This window comes from Lasioglossum baleicum, chromosome 2, assembly GCF_051020765.1.
Source record: "Lasioglossum baleicum chromosome 2, iyLasBale1, whole genome shotgun sequence".
In the NCBI taxonomy this organism is placed as follows: domain Eukaryota; kingdom Metazoa; phylum Arthropoda; class Insecta; order Hymenoptera; family Halictidae; genus Lasioglossum; species Lasioglossum baleicum.
In genome coordinates this window covers 714,397-732,721 of record NC_134930.1, presented here as the reverse complement: position 1 = coordinate 732,721, position 18,325 = coordinate 714,397, and the positions used below count along the sequence as shown (strand labels likewise).

General features: G+C 35.8%; 1 protein-coding gene and 1 long non-coding RNA gene across 8 annotated transcripts in view; one reads left to right on the top strand and one right to left on the bottom strand.

The window, feature by feature from the left end:
* Axed (BTB/POZ domain-containing protein axundead) overlaps positions 1 to 18,325 on the bottom strand; it is a 315,604-nt gene that overhangs the window by 89,473 nt on the left and 207,806 nt on the right. The window lies entirely within an intron of this gene.
* LOC143219310 (uncharacterized) lies at positions 5,219 to 6,306 on the top strand. Its single transcript, XR_013011291.1, has 3 exons — positions 5,219 to 5,524; positions 5,651 to 5,749; positions 5,876 to 6,306. It is a non-coding gene; the product is annotated as an uncharacterized LOC143219310 (long non-coding RNA).

Here is an 18,325-nt window from a genome sequence, read left to right as displayed (position 1 = left end):
AACTTCACAGGGGGGTTTCTCAAGATAAAAGTCTGCTCTTTCGCGTGGTATAGTTCAATTTTTCGCTGGACCCTTATTTTTTGAGATAAATTCGAAAATATCCGCAAAAATTGGTGCAAAAGTGGTGCATCTCCGTCTTTAATCATTGTTTAAACATGTTTAAACAATCATAATGTATTAATATTGGATATCACTGTATTCGGGAAAGTCTACAGAATCTTTTGCTGTAAACAACAATTCAATATCTTTTATAATAACATCGCAATATTTGTTTAAAGTTGAAAAATATGTTTTTTTTTCAAAGCCATGATTTTCAAAAACTGGACGTATAGGAAAAAAATTAAAACCAGATTCGGAATCAGCGCAAAAAATTCTATAAGAAGGACCCAACAGTTTATTGAAATCAAATTTGGTGTTGGACAGTGTATTCAGTAAAGTCGCGTTATTTTGCAAAACGGCTGTGTTCTGCACGGAGCAATATCGCGCCGAAAGTACTGTCCGTCCAACAAGAGTTTGCACAGAGAAACTCGTAAGTACCACGTGGCATCCCTACTCAGCGCTACACGTCCTCCGCGCTACACGTCCTCCGCGATTTAGTCCAGTCAACGAAAAGTTGTAGAGGCAAATGGAAGGAACACAATTTTTAACTTTGGGTCTGTGTTTGGACTAGTTATGAGGTAAACATACTGAAAGTCCCCACTCCTAGGAGCTGAGCGGGGTGCAGGGGAGCACGTAGAAGGTCCCCCATTTTCAGTTTTCCGCTTATATCTCGGAAACTATGCGTCCTAGCGATAAGACTATTCTATACAAAATTAAAGCTGACAAAATGTTCCACAAGATTGATTCGATACAGTTTTTCGCTATCTCGCATAGTTTCCGAGATATCCGCGCTCAAAGTTCACTAATTATGAAAAAGGATATAGCCTGGTGAAATTCGCTCCCGGCGGGATTTTAATCGAGCTCGAACAATTCGATAGCCTACCCAAAAAGACCCCTCTCTGACAAGTTTCAGCCACATATCTCATCTGTAAGGGTAGTTATTGAGAACAATCGAAATGCTAGTTTTTGGCCTATTTTCCCTATTTATTGACAATTAAAAATTCCAAAAGAAATCTGACACATTCCGGATACCAAGCCACATATTAGGTATCATTTCCAGATTTTTCCGTTGCAAATTATGGTTGTACAAAATGAAAAACACGAAAAAATCGAAAAAATGCAGATTTCATATAAAAGTAGGTCTCGTACCACTTCCAATAGGGAAAATGGGCCAAAAACTGGCATTTCGATTTTTCTCAATAACTACCCTTACAGATGAGATATGCGGCTGAAACTTGTCAGAGAGGGGTCTTTTTGGGTGGGCTATCGAATGGTTCAAGCTCGATTAAAATCCCGACAGGCGCGAATTTCACCCGGCTATTTTTTTTCATAATTAGTGAACTTTGAGCGCGGATATCTCGGAAGCTATGCGAGATAGCGAAAAACTGAATCAAATCAATCTTGTGGCACATTTTGTCAGCTTTAATTTTGTATAGAATGGTCTTATCGCTAGGACGGATAGTTTCCGAGATATAAGCGGAAAACCGAAAAGGGGACCTTCTACGTGCCCATCTGCACCCCGCTCACCTCCTAGGAGGAGGGACTTTTAGTATGTTTATCTCCTAACTAGTCCAAAGAAAGTCCCAAAGTTAAAAAGTGTGTTCATTCATTGACTGGACTAACAATGATTGACACACAAAACCAAAATCATAGTAAAAATCTTTCCATCTTTTATTGAAATGTTTAAACGAGCTTAACTTTCTATTATTATAAGCTAATAGAGATTTTTCAGCAATTAGAAGAATTGCTTATTTATTAGAATTGAAAGATTTTGACAAAATTGCAATTGTTAAGAATTACATGAGAAAGTAAAAGAGGCACCATTTATAACTTTTTTATTAGAGCCCGTAATGCAAATTTAAAATATGCGTTTTCATCAATTTCATCGAAATCGGTTGATGCAGAAAAAAACGACAGAAGATATTTTGCTTTTTGGTTCGAAAAAAACGTCGACCATGCAAACTTCACAGGGCGGTTTCTCACGATAAAAGTCTGCTCTTTCGCGTGGTATAGTTCAATTTTTCGCTGGACCCTTATTTTTTGAGATAAATTCGAAAATATCCGCAAAAATTGGTGCAAAAGTGGTGCATCTCCGTCTTTAATCATTGTTTAAACATATTTAAACAATCATAATGTATTAATATTGGATATCACAAATTGAATGCAAAGAACAATTCAATATCTTTTATAATAACATCACAATATTTGTTTGAAGTTGAAAAATATGTTTTTTTTTTAAAGCCATGTTCCTCAAAAACCGGTGCATGTAGGTGAAAAATTAAGGACAGATTCGGAATCAGCGCAAAAATTCTATAAAATCCACCCAATAGTAATTAGAAACATAAACAAAGTTGAAGTTTGTTGGACAGCGTAATCACTAATAAATTATGCAAATTCAAATGAGGATGCAGTAACGCACGTGTATTTAAATTTTAAATACACGTGAAATAGCACACGTGTACCCGTGTACTTAAAATGACACTGACTAAATTACGTGTGTTATTAATACATTATTATTACATTAATTATATTAATACATGTTCAACACGACGATCTCTAGTTTACAAGTATTCGTTATTGACGAGGTTACAGTAAATGGTCAATATGATTTCTGTGCATGAACACACATTTCGGTCTCCTTTACATTTTTGGTAACTTTTGATAGTGTTGTCCGAAATGTCAATGCACATGATTGCGGTATTTTGAATGAATCGTAAACAATATCTTTACGAAATATTCAAAATGTTCCACCCATCTGTGACCTTGTATAAGCTTGTATTTTTGGATTGAGTTCGTTTTGGTACACGTTTTGATACGATATAAAAAATACATAGCAAAAAGAATTGGAGGTCACCTTCATTTCTAAAAAAATAATGCAGACGAAAAAACATTAGAGACTTCATTGCTTGCAAAAAAGCAGTACATATAATGTAAGGGGCGTCCATACATTTATTAACAAAATAAAGATGCGTAAATGCATTACAGTCAGGTAATAACGCGACTAACTTTAACTAAAGACTAAGAACGTCTAATTACTAATGACTAAGGCCGACTAACGACTAAATTCGGCTAAAGACTAAGACCGACTGAGACCGACGAACGGCCAACGACTCTCACACGTACACTGTACACTCGTATTCGATACGGTGCTCATTCACACAGCGCCTCAAGCGGCACACATGACACCTAAGCATAAGGCTGCTTACACCATACATAAAGGCTGCTTACAATAACTTATCCCTCTTTCATTTTTTTCGAATCACAATAGTTTTCAACAAAACGCCGACTAATAACGACGCTAACATCCTGTATAATGAATAAAATAATTTTTCGTCATGTTACGAATTACAATAATTTCTTCTTAGTGCTTTAAAATTGAGATATAAATATTCCTTATTCAAGTAACTATTGTTTCCTTCTTGTATTCTCTAATTGGACTTTTATGAATGTCATAGGTGATCGTTAATTAAAATGATTAAGCGTGTCGTTAGTGAAAAATCGTAAGCATATTGGGGAGCTTGATTACACGGTCGGGCACGTTTGTAACGTCAGCAGTCGGGGTCGAAAGTAACGTTGTTCTTATGGCCTGATGTGGCTACCCAATAACGAAACTCGAGATGCTTCGCATACACATACGAGATAAATAAATAAATGATAAAGAATTCGTGCCGGAGAACTAATATGTAAAACCTTTTCATAATATGTACGCCACCACAGAAAAAAATTTAACACTAGTAGAAAGAAAACACGGCAAGCTAATATAAGCGTGGTAAAATAGTCAACAATCTACACAGGGAGAAATTCATAAAAAGATGTGCAACCTAAATTTTGAAAGAGGAAATTGTGAAAACAGTAACAGCAACAATAGTTTGTTTCTGTAAAACATTGTTACGTAATATTTGTTACTGTAAAACATTATTAGATACTTCCTGGTTGAAATTTATTATATTTCCTTTTCTAAAAGAACCTACATATGTATATGAAACTGCTTCGATTAAGTTGAAAGTAATTTTTCGAATTTTGTATGCCACATTGGATTGCACTCGATAAAATCACTCGAATTTGTATTTTGGCATGTTTACTTTAACAATGTAAAAAAACATCACGAAAACTACTTTGCGCAAGTCAAAAACGATGGGTATAAACATACAAACATATTCATTACCAATTAATATTACGATACGGGATAATCATTAAAGCGATTGAAACAGCCCAAGTAGCCATGTACCTCCCCAAAACGTACGTTTCAGGTCCAGTTCACGTCCAAACGTCCTGCGTCCATTCAGTACTTCCCAAGAATGTATCTAGGAATTAAATTTTGGACGCTTTAGGAATGGCCGTTTCTTAGGTTTTACCAAAGGTCCCTAGGGCTTGAATTCTGGACTGTTCTGGACGTTCCAGGAATATGTCCGTTTCTTAGGTTTACCAAAGGTCCCTAGGCCGGGTGCGCCGGACCAAAACTAGTAACTTCAACAGCGCCACTCGAGGTGAACTACGAAGACAGAGAGCAGATTTGTTTCTCGCAGGAAAGACACTGACAGAGAATATGAAACAGAATAGAGAATATGAATTGATTTTTTCGATCACGCGGGTAAGCCGCATTTCGCGAAGAAGCAATATTTTTTGATGCTCTTTGTGTTGAAATATTCTCTGCATTATTGCGGGGTCCCGTACAGAGCCCTTTTCTGCAATTTGGCTCTTGGAACTTTATAAACAACAAAACTGTACGTTTTTATAGAAGAACTTTTTTTCTGTACACTTTTCCGAAAAAAGACCTCTGCATGCTAATCCGCAATAATACAGAGAGTATTTCAACGCAAAGAGCATTTGGAAAAAGTGTACAGAAAAAAAGTTCTTCCATAAAAACGTACACTTTTGTTGTTTACAAATTTCCAAGAGCCAAATTGCAAAAAAGTGCTCTCTACGGGACCCCGCAATAATGCAGACAATATTTCAACACAAAGAGCATCAAAAAATATTGCTTCTTCGCGAAATGCAGCTTACCCGCGTGATTGAAAAAATCAAGCTGTTTCATATTCTCTGTCAGTGTCTTTCCTACGAGAAACATATCTGCTCTCTGTCTGCGTAGTTCACCTCGAGTGGCGCTGTTGAAGTTACTATTTCCGCTCCGGCGCACTGCGGGGTATTCGAGGTACTCCATCTGACGCCATCTCATCGACTACTGAAGCTGAAATCGCCGCCATTGCGCGATCAAAAAATGAAGGTACTATTTACACGGCGCACAGAATATCGACAAAGTAGACGATGAATCCTGGAAATCCAAGATGAGGAGTTTTCTCGTCTGTAACGAGTTGTGATCATACGCAAGCGGCGAAGAAGTCAAAACGAAGGAAAACCGTATTGTGTGGGACAGAAAAGACAATTTTACCCACTCCCCTAAGATTGGAGAAGAAAATCAACATTGGTATGTAGATACAAAAAAGAATCGCTCTACATATTGAACATTAATTTATTACATTCATAGCTGTACATCTCATCCTATTACTGTAATTAGTATATCTTTTATCATAAAAACATATTTTATTTGCAGTCACTGCCAACAGCGAGGAATTGCCGCCCTCCCCGAAGAGACGCAGAATATATGAAACAACGCAGCAGGAAGAGGAGCGAAGAAGTTGCAGCAAGATTGGTATGTAGTTACAAAAAAGAATCGCTCTACATATTGAACATTAAATTATTACATTCATAGCTGTACATCTCATCCTATTACTGTAATTAGTGTATCTTTTTTCATAAAAACATATTTTATTTCTAGTTACTGCCTCCAGCGGGGATTTGCTGACTCTAAACAGACCCAGAGAGTTTGAAAGAAGACAGCAGGAAGCGGAGCCAAGAAGTTGCAGCAGTCGGAAATAAGAAGCAAATGTACTTAAAATCTTGTCATGTTCGTACATGTCCGTATAATCTTGTAAAATCTTGTTTGTTGCATATACCAAATGCGAAAAAAATCATAAAATAAATGAAATTTTAAATAAATGTTGTTACTTCTTTAAACGTTCACAAAATGTCCGAATTTCCGGAGAACGTTACTTTCGAACAGTCTAAAAACCTCTTCTAGGAATTTCCTGAGAATGGTACTTTCGAACAGTCTAAAAACCTTCTAAGTATGTCGCCACCGTACGTTCTCAGGATATTCTACTTGGTAACATGACAATTCAGAGGCTGTTACTAGGATGTTACTAGCCCGTTACTAGGATATTCTGGACGTTTTCCGATCGTCCCGAATGTCCGAAGCAGACCTTTCTTGGACGAACATAGGATAGTCCTGTGCTCATTGGGAGCAATTTTATTTCTATGCCATTGTAAGTACCTACATATGTATGTACAGTCAATCAAAAAAGTATTCGTACACCGTATAAGAATTAATTTAAAGTTGCATAATTTTAAAGCAAATGGTAATGAATAAATAATTTTTGCGTTATTATGCTCACAAATATAAAAAAGCTATGTAACATTTGTTTGTTAGCAAATAAACAACGGCAAATCTCAAACTCAACGAAAACGAGGTAAGAAAAGTACATATAACATAATTATTATTCATAATTTGTCAGCTGGGCCGCCTTTTAATTTTATAATTTCTTGCATCCTCTTTGGGATTTTTTCGATTAATTTTTGCGACTCAATTGCCTGAACATTTTCCAATTCCAACAATATTTTAGATTTTAGGTCTTCCTTGTTTTTAATTGTGTATTTTTTCAAATTTCTTTTTATTTCTTCCCACAAATGTTCGATTGCATTAATATGTTTATTTGTTAACAAATGCATGTAACATCTTTTTCTTTGCACTAATAATTAATGTTATATTTCAGAACACAATAACGAAAGAATTATATATTTATTACCATCTAGTTTAAAATTACGCAACTTTAAATATATTTTTCTACGTTGTACGGAAACTTTTTAGACTCACTGTATATCAGTTGTTATGGTTATCGAATCGATTCTCGCATCAAATTTTCCGTAATTAATATGTCGGATTATTATAATTGCAGTTTACTGTTTTCTGAAATAGTCGTGGAAAAGTAGAAAAGTTCATACAGGATGTAAAAAAGTATCGACCATCCATCCGTTCTAGGGGCGAATTTAAATCTCTGAGTCCGTGGACATTAGGGTGTAGACCTTGGATGGATACAATGTGACAACAAGTGAGAAAACGACCTGGAAAAAATTGGATCCGATTGGAGTACGAGAAACCGGCGCGCATCTAATTTGAAAATATTTTATTTTAAAACATCATTTTTCTTCGTTATACTACATTGTAACTATACATTTCCACACACCTTACAAAATATACTATTATATTTTAAAAACTGAACAAAATTTGGAAATCTCAAAAACCAACTTTTTGATAAAAAAATTTTTCTTCACTACTATGTTTTTTCTCATAGAACAATTCAACACATTTTTGTCTAAACAATTTTTTCATTCATTTGCAAATAATTAAGATATTTAGAGAAGTCACATTTCACACACACACACAACGCGCTCATGCATATAATAGAATATCTATATAAATAAAAATATAAATGTTTGTTTATCTAAAAATATAAATGTTTGTCATAATATAAGATCTCCACTGGACGTAGAAAGCTGGGGCTTGAGCCATTAAACAGAATTAGGCAGCGTTTCTTCGAGAAGGTTTTAGGACAATCCGCATTCGAAAAAGTCCATTCGTTCAAAAGTTGTGACGTTATTAGTGACCAGAAACGACTTTTCGCCCTCCTTTGGGCACGTTTCTGCTTATAACTTTTGACTGGTAGCACCAATATTCAATTCGAGGTACTCATTGGATTCAGCTCGCCGAGTTCTTTCACATTGCCACTGATCCGATTCTGTAGGTTGCATAGTTTAGGAGGTATAACACAAAACGTGTGCGTTTTTCGTAAACTTTTTGGTTTACCGACTTTTTAAACAGCTGTAGCTTTTCAACGGTAGGTTTTAGGAAAAATCTGAGATCACCTTGGCGATTGGAAATTTAATTCTCTACAACTTTCATATTTCATACTTTTTTTCTCCGACGGGATCTAAGGGGTCATGCGAGAAACGATACAAACTCGAAAATGTTGATAGGTTTGCTTTAAGGTATTTTCGCGCGCGGCCGTAACTTTTGAACCGTTTGTCGGAAATAAGTTTTAGGCAAACAGGCTTACTTGGCGTGCGAAAATGTACAAAATGAGTCCAACAGTTTTACAGAAGTTAGAAGCAGAAATATGGTCGAAATGGTAAAATATGGTAAAAATGCGAGCCACAGCAACGCGTGGTCGGAGTACAGCTGGTACACAATAAAAACGAAAACATTTACAATTATATTCTAGTTTATTTACACTTATAATTAATACAGTTGAAAGTAATGAAATAATTGATTATTCAGGTTTCGCTTATACAACATGACAATGTTAAATTGCCACTCCAGGAGGTATTAACTAAGAGAGATAGGTCCTTTATACATCTTGTGACAAATTCTCTTTTGTGGCATTCGGATACTGTTTTCTATATTCCGTTACAGTTTGTAATATAAACTCTGTTTCCCCTCTTCATTTTTTGATATAATAATGTTTGTTGTATTCCTCCATAAGTTTAACACCACGTTCAGCAGTGTCATTTCAAACTTTTAACTGTCGAGTGATGTTCCTGCCAATTTGAAAATCGTTGTCATCTTCCCACGTAGAACGATCACTTTCCAGAAACGTCGTTGGTATTGAGAACCTTTCAAAGAAGCTCTTGGATCGTGGGAAAATAAAATATTCTATCCCTTTCTCGACATAGAGTCTTCCATCGTTTGCGAGAATTTTGTACCTTTTGGTAGTTGTTTCACTGTCCGTTCCGAGATTGATTGCCTCCACCATCTGTATTTTTCTGTGGATTTCAATCTCACTATCAAAAAATCCCAACGCTGCAGTTTCCGACGAAAAATACCATAAATGATTGATCATTTTATGTATTGTAGTGCGACTTATTGTGTCATGTGTGATCAACGGGGCGATAGTTGTACAAATTCTTTAAAAACTCGAAATCTTGTCGTGGAGCCTCTATTGCGTTTGGAGCTTCTATCCATGCTTTCAAGTATGTATGTAAGCTGGCGAGAAAAAATAGAAATAACCCGAATTCCAATAGCCTCTTCGTTGGTCAAGACGAATTCGTTTCAGAATTAACATATTTTCAAAGAGTATATCGCCTTCGCCATCCATCGTGTGTGGTGAAAAACTCCTGGTGCTCGGAAAGTACAATTTCTCGTAGGATTTCCACCTAAGAAAATAACTACGAGTTCCAGAAATTCACGATAATCTTCTCGTGGTTGTCGCTCTCTTTCCAAAGTATGCAATGCAAAGTCTAGAATTTCTGTAATACTACGAATTGATTGACGGACGAAATCGTCTTCGATTCCTGTCACGTAATTAGTCTTGTTGATACGAGACCAAACTCGTTGAAATTTATTAAAAACTGGAATATTTGGACCAGACGATTTTTCTATCTTCTGCTCATATGCATTCCGCAAAATTAGTTCGTAAATGTGATGTCGCGCCGGCACGGAAAATATAGAAAATCTCTTTGAAATTTTTGTTAGAGAAGAATACATATACCTCGGAAACGGCCCATATTGGAGGATGTTGTGTCACAGTGCACTTTGTCGCTGAAATTCTATTCCTGCACTAATTCATATACTGCGGAGTTTCATATTGTTCGATGGGACTGCAGGTACGCCAAGTAAGCGTCAAATGCCTCTACAAGTTATTATCACAGGTAATCTGTCGACCTTTTCTTTGCCTGTTAAAGCTGGCAACAACTTTCCGTCCCATTGAAGAGTAACAGCATCAAGATCGCAGTCTTTAAACGCTGCACAATGTTTTTCTGCGAGTTTTGCTCGATAATGCGTGCGTTCACGTCGAATGGACGTTCGATTTATTACTAAATCGTCTAAATCTTGACCAAGGGCTTGTGCCGTTGCTGTAATTATGCGGACGGCATGCGGCATCCCGATCACTCACCTTGCATTTATCCATAGGGTTGCAATAAAAATATTTAATATCTCCATTACTTGTAGATATATAAAAAAACTCTTCAAACAAAAGTTATAGTATATAAGAACGTGAATAGAGTGGCAACAAATTTTTTCAAGTTCTCGAGGTCATGCATGTTGTTTTTATCAATAACTGTTTACGCTATCTATGTATCCTTAAAGAGAAAAAAAGATAAATTCAATGTGATAGTATATCATAACGTACATTTATGTCAAGGTTTGAAAAAATACAAAATTTTCAAATTTGATGCGCGCCGGTTTCTCGTGGCCCAATCGGGCCGAATTTTTTTCCAGGTCTATTTCTCACTTGTTTGTTACAATTTTAGGGGGTGGCATCAAAAAAATTTGGTAATCGTATAATAAGGTCCACCCTATATGTATACATGTTTTCTGAAATAGATATGGGAAAGTAGAAAAGTTTATACAGGGTGTAGTGAAAGTGTCAACCATCCGTTCTACGGGTGAATTTTAACCTCTGAATCGGTGGACATTCGTAAAAGAAACTTTTCGCAAAATTGTTTACAACAACAAAAGATTGTTGTTAAAAATTTGTTTACATCAGCACCTTCTCTACTCATCAAGAAGAGAATGATTTTGAAAGGAACCATATGTCGTAGAAAATAGTTTTCAAGTTTCTTCAAAATTTGACTGTTTGTAGCTATACGTGTACACAAAAGCCTGCTTAATTAATTTTCCTAATAAGTTATTGTTGGAAAACAGAGGTGCATTGTGCTTTGGTGCTCCCTTTAACTATACATATACGTATATGTATAGATAATATCTATTAGGCATTGACGATCGTTTTTTCTCATTTTCCCATTATTTTGTTAAACGTGGATAAAAAATTAACAAATTTTCTACCGAAATTCAGTCATTAAATTTCAAATTTCTGCAATTTTGTTCATTTTCACAGGAATTGAAATGTGAGATCGTCAATGCCTAGAGAATATATCACAGTTTATGACATTTTTGGAATTTTTGAGATAATTAATTCGATTTGTAGGAATCCCGTACATCAGTTGGCCATCTGGAAGAAAAGATATTCCGAGAGCAAAGACGACGAAAGGTATAAGAACAAATAATTTTTTAAATATTACAAGCATTTTTTGATAGTTCATAATATAGTAAACTGAAATAGAAAATCTTTATTAATCGATCTTTCACTATTTTCTGTACTTTTGTTTAAAAATCTTATATTTTCCCCATTTGTTACTGTGTCCTAACCCCTTAAAATGAAACTAGCCATATAAGAAAGTATACATTTTCTTTTCTCATCTGCGACATTTTTTGGGATAAAGACCGTAACTGTAAAGAAAATGATACGGCAAAGGTTAATATGTAGCAACAAGATAAATTTCGCTAAACACCCTGTACATTCTCCGAATATATTTTTTGTCGTTCGAAACCCGTAGCCAAATGGTAAGCTAATCAGCCTTGGATGGGGCCGTAAATCAGGTAACGAACCCAACACTCGTAGACATTGAAAGGACCTGGACTCTAGACTTGAAAGGGCTTTTCATTCGTTTCTGAAGAGGATTTCTTTCGAGAACAACCATACGACGAAAAGATCCTAAATCTTAACGCATCGAATGTGCGCAACACAATACATCCCCATGCACAAATACTAAAATGTACAGTGTGACCGGTTTTAATCTCTAAATGCTGTATGTTATACAAAATAATAGTTTAGATAAGAATCGAATGATTTTGCGGGAGCTACAATCTGGTGTAAATATATTCTTTAATAAACGGACGCGTGGAGGTCACACGAAAGTGTTTTCCTTCTTTTACCACGTTTTTATTAGCTCGCTTTCTTGTTTGTGTGTTTGTTTGTTTATCTGTTCGGTGGCAAATTTTGCAATTGATTTTAAATTAACTTCCTTATGAGCTAGAGACTTGAAATCGGTTACATAGCTCAGAACTGGATGACAATGCATTATTCAAAAAAAAATTTTTTAAAAAGTCTATCCGTTTCGGAGAAATAACAATTAAATATTTACCTGTTCACCTCCCCGCAAAACTACGTCATCGCGTTCAGCGATCAGCGATCACCAGCCGCGCGACAGCGCTCCCTACTCCACTACGCGTTCCCACTCCTACTCATCCCCACTCCACTGACCCGCTTCGCACCGAAGGAGCTCGGTGTGCGTCAATGTGCGTTTCAGCGGGAGAAAACTCTTATGTATGGCCTTGGACCGCCCAGTATAGTTCGAGAGAACTAGACTAGATGGCACCACGATCACAGCACTGTTTCATTCCCTGTCGCTATTGGGCGGAGAATTTGGCGCTAATATTTGATTACTACCTACTACCGCCAAAATCAACTTTCAATTGTCAATCACGTGCCCCGTGCTGTGATTGTGTCAGATTGTGTGAACCATTGCAAAAGCGACGATTTCACAGGATTTTTTTAATAATATTTTATATTTTATCATCACAAAAGAACATTAATAACCTCGAAAAAAGAAGTTTGCTCAGTGTTAAATCAATTTTACAAATAATTTTGCAAAATTGAACGACACTCAGGAAACTTATTTTCGAGCTTATTTTTGGAATTTTGTGCATAAATTATAAAATTTTTTAAAAGTTTTTTTTAGGATAGTGGACAGTGAGGTGCAAAGGAGTGCAGCAGTTAGACGAAAAAGTGAAAAAAGTGCATGAAAAAATAATATTAGTGCAGAAGACACATCTGCAAAGTGAGAAGACGGAATATGCAGATGATAATATAGAAGCAGAAGAATATCCAACATCTGCTACACCGCTGAGAAATGAAGACACTAATCATGAAGAACTGATTACGCCAAGTATAGATATGGTTTACGAAGAAACAGCGTGGGATATTGATGGACACAACGAAGCTGGTCCAAGTACATCATCAGGACAGTTACAGCAGTGTTCAACCCCACAGAAGAGCCAAAATGTACTGCTGCGGGGCATGAAAAAGTGCCAATTGACCCCAACTGCAGCCAGATTGTACAGCGTTGTGAAGAAATTACTGAAACGCAACCGTTATGCAAACAGGAAGAGAGAAGATTTAAAGACACGACTGGAACGAGCAAGAGCCTTATCAGAATCTAGTCTGGTAAGAATGCTGTATTTTTATTGCGTTATTTAATTGTAACTTATTTATAACTTTATGAAATATGTTTTCAGGGAAGGCGCTACACGACGGATGAGAAGATATTTGCCTTGGCACTTCTGAAATAGTCAGCAAAATCGTACAAGCTACTGAGGAAGCTGTGTAATTTACCCAGCGAAACAACACTGAAGAAGATGCTAAGGAAAATTCCAGTCGAGACTGGAGTATCACAAGTTGTGATGGAGCATCTTCACCGTCAAGCGGATACCATGAGTGCTCAAGACAAATTATGTATATTTTATTATGTTTATTATTATTTTATTATGTATTATTATATTATTTCATTATGTATTATTATATTACATTAAAATAAAAAATTGTTAAATTAAACTATGTTTATACAAAATTATTGTATCCTTGTACTTCTTAAAGTAAGCGGTATACTAGGTATATCTATAGTATATATATAGTATATATACTAGTATATATACTAGGTATATATATAGGTTTTAGTTGAGGGTAGTAGGATAGATGGCGGTGCTAAGGTCCATACATTATATGTACATGGGAGATTTCCCTCCCTGGTGCGTTTGAGCTCCGTGCGGTGTTTACGAAGTTATTACGTATTATTATACTATAATGTTTGTTATCAATTGAAAGGACAGTTACACCGAGATTTTCGGTCGAACCTTATTATCTTTGACATTTTACCACGGCGTTTCGATATGACGCCAGTGTTAGGCAAAGGGTCTAGCCGGATAAGCATGGGCCAGCGGCCCCCGCTCCGATTTTCCTGATTCCTGTCTTAAAACGTCGCTTTATGTCTAAAAAAACATTGTGTAAAATTTCAAATGTCTACCCCTACCGATAGGGGTGATATTGAGGTAAACTCCCCCGCACTTAAATGCAATTTTCTCTAAAACGAGAAAAGATATCGACATGGGATAAACGGCAAATAAAAGATATAGATACACTCTATATTCGAGATTTTTTTCAGAATTTTTTGCTAATTATTTATAGTTGAAAATAATTAATTAATTTTTTGGGAATTTTTTTCACTACCTTCCCCTGGGTTGACACCTACCAAAAAATTCTAAAATATTGCTATGATTCTAACCTATTTTGTAAAAAATTTTCAAAAGTGTCCGTTTGGTGGAACAGTGTCAAAAAAAATAAAGTATGCCGGCGAACGCTCGGTTTGATCAGTAACGGCGCAGCGGCCGAGTCCCCATGCGGTGGCTAGTGACGGGAGCGAGCGGGAAGTCGGCGCTTGTACGGGAAAGCTGATACATGTAAAAATGCGACTAAATCTTCTAATATATGATTACAGTTGAAATTCTAAACAATTATATTCTAGGAAATAGCTTACATTGATGCAGAAAAATACGTGTAAAGCTAGTTTGTTGGAGTCAAGTAATAGAAAGAAGAAGCTTCTCACAAGTATGTTGTATGGTCATGGTGTTAGAGGCTCTGCTCGATGCTACGGAGGGCTCGAGTTCGAATCCTCCTCAACTCAACTTTTTTCTCTTCTTGTTTTTTTTCTTTTTTTTATATGTATTTATAAACTAAACGATTTTTATTCTTTGCACTTCAATATTCTATATGATAAAATTACAAACATAATTATTAATTTGTAATTATCATATAGATTAAAATGTTTTACATGTTTCTAATTTTGCGGAAATATAAATCTAGTTTTTATTATTTACGCCCATATAATGGGTTTATTTTTTTTCTTTTTACTCCTCATTACTTTACTATAATGCAATATGCTCCTTTGTTTTTCTGCGCTCAAATTCTGAACACTGTGAAATAATAATATCTTGCGCGTGTACCAAGACCGCGAAGGGATGATTGCGTAACAACAATAATTTTTTCTTTTATTATTGCAATCCAGCCGATGACTGGAACCGCACTCATTCTGATCGTGTTTGACCAAACGAATGACGTGTGGCCAGATAACATTGTAACGTCGACTAGCGATCAAGGAATATGCCGACTTTGCGGCATGTTCAAAGACGGCTTGCCGCGAAATGCGCGAAACGCGAAACGCGAGAACTCATTCGACTGTTACGTTACCAGTATTGTTCGAAGACCAGGAGAGCTAACTGTTCTGTCATACGCAGTATGACATGTAAAACATTTTAATCTATATGATAATTACAAATTAATAATTATGTTTGTAATTTTATCATATAGAATATTGAAGTGCAAAGAATAAAAATCGTTTAGTTTATAAATACATATAAAAAAAAGAAAAAAAACAAGAAGAGAAAAAAGTTGAGTTGAGGAGGATTCGAACTCGAGCCCTCCGTAGCATCGAGCAGAGCCTCTAACACCATGACCATACAACATACTTGTGAGAAGCTTCTTCTTCCTATTACTTGACTCCAACAAACTAGCTTTACACGTATTTTTCTGCATCAATGTAAGCTATTTCCTAGAATATAATTGTTTAGAATTCCAACTGTAATCATATATTAGAAGATTTAGTCGCATTTTTACATGTATCAGCTTTCCCGTACAAGCGCCGACTTCCCGCTCGCTCCCGTCACTAGCCACCGCAAGGGGACTCGGCCGCTGCGCCGTTACTGATCAAACCGAGCGTTCGCCGGCATACTTTATTTTTTTTGACACTGTTCCACCAAACGGACACTTTTGAAAATTTTTTACAAAATAGGTTAGAATCATAGCAATATTTTAGAATTTTTTGGTAGGTGTCAACCCAGGGGAAGGTAGTGAAAAAAATTCCCAAAAAATTAATTAATTATTTTCAACTATAAATAATTAGCAAAAAATTCTGAAAAAAATCTCGAATATAGAGTGTATCTATATCTTTTATTTGCCGTTTATCCCATGTCGATATCTTTTCTCGTTTTAGAGAAAATTGCATTTAAGTGCGGGGGAGTTTACCTCAATATCACCCCTATCGGTAGGGGTAGACATTTGAAATTTTACACAATGTTTTTTTAGACATAAAGCGACGTTTTAAGACAGGAATCAGGAAAATCGGAGCGGGGGCCGCTGGCCCATGCTTATCCGGCTAGACCCTTTTATTTCAAACTAGAGGGTTATTGTTGCTCGCTCGCTTCGCTCGCTCGCGAGTAGGGTTGTTTTTGCTCGCTCGCTTCGCGAGCTCGCGGATAGGACTGCTCTTGCGAAAGGGTTAGTGGTACGCATGGCTAGTAGTACCTATAGCTATTAATGTTTTTTTGATTTGGTGTGTGACTCTCCACGAGCCACACAAAGAACTTCCCGATTCGTTAGTTGCAGTATATTATTATCATTATTTTTAGTACGTTTTAAGAAGATTATACGTTTTCAGGGAAATTCAATAGTTTTCTACTTATCAAGATGTTTGCTATATGGCGTCGCCTTAAACGAACATCGTAGACTCGTTGCTCGCTTGGTTCCTTGTTATAGCGTACTGATGTTGCAAAATAAATTGTCTTAATTATTATAGTTTTTCGCAAACGATACGACTCCTCATTATCCGGGTTAGCAGTATTGACCTTGGTTTTCTTCGATACTGTTAATTTAAATTGTCCCAAAATATATAAACCGCTCAATTTTGAAACTCTGCTCAGTGCTACATACAACATGTGTAAAGTTCGTTTTTCTGATGTTTTAAAATTCAAACATACTTTTCTCGTATGTTTGTCCCTGACTTTTATGAATCGTAATCGCTTCAGCAGGAACCACTGGAAATTGACTACGTGTGATTTGATATTTTTCCTCACTCGACATATTTACTTGATTCGATATTTTTATTATTGGTGGCAAATTTTGATGAATATTTGCATTTTTCATATAATCACGATAACGAGTTCTTACTTTCACTCCTACTCTGGCCAATTGAAAATCTAACCACAATATAGACGGAATTTTAGTATTTTCTTGAAAAGTAATAAATTTTAATATTCCGCATGTGTGCTCCATTAACCAATCCGTTTTCAACATTAATGTTATTAATAATTATCATATTGTTTATATTAATTTTCAATTTAATCTCAGTTAATAATTCGTTTTGAACTGATTGTTTTTTTAAAGATTGTAATATAAATTTTTTTTGTACTTTCATCGATATTCTTTGAAAATGTATTCTCGGGAGTAGAGATGATTAACTCACTCTTGCATTGGGATAATTTTCGATTATTGTAAGCGGAAACATTAGCGTAAGGTACAAAAAAAAAATTTTTTTTTAAATTAAAAAAATTTTTTTTAATTTAAGAAAAATGAAAAAAAAATTTTTTTGTGTAATTACGTTTGTTTCTTCGGTGGAAACTTTCCATTCTCTCGTATAAATTGCATTGTAGAATCAACTCCGTTCGAAAAAAACTAAAAATCTAAAAAACTACTTGACCAATATGGACCAAAATCTAATCAGCTCTAAGTTACGACGGGGCACATCGATTGCATCATTCATCATTCTGATCGCGTTGTTACTTTTTCAGAAAACGTTAACGAAAAATTTGATACCATAGAAACAGACATACGCACGCACACACACACACACACACACACACACACACACACACACACACACACACACATACGAACATTTTGCTTAAAATAGTCTAGAATGACTGCAATGACCATGAAACGTGAAGATCTGCTAAAAAATCGATTTTCGATTTTCGGGGTCATTACAATAACTTCCCTATAAAATCGGGAAGTTAAAAAATACCACGTTTTTAAAATAGACTAAAAAGTATAAAATAATTTTTCCTAGCCCCGTACAGACTCCTAACCACGTACAGATAATCCTGAAAATTTGTGATTGTGAATTTTTAACAGCTACGCAAATACTTGTAAGATTTAAAACGAGAAACGTGGGGCGCATGCAATAGATAATTGATGCATGAATAGTTCACCCAAATTACTAAAAATTTTATTGCTTCGCAAATGATATGAACTGTTGTGTGAGATTTCTCAACGGCTGCTACTCTCTACACTCCTTACTATTATCTTGCGCCCCACGTTCTTCGTTTTAAATTTTACAAGTATTTGCGTAGCTGTTAAAAATTCACAATCACAAATTTTCAGGATTATCTGTACGTGGTTAGGAGTCTCTGTACGGGGCTAGGAAAAATTATTTTATACTTTTT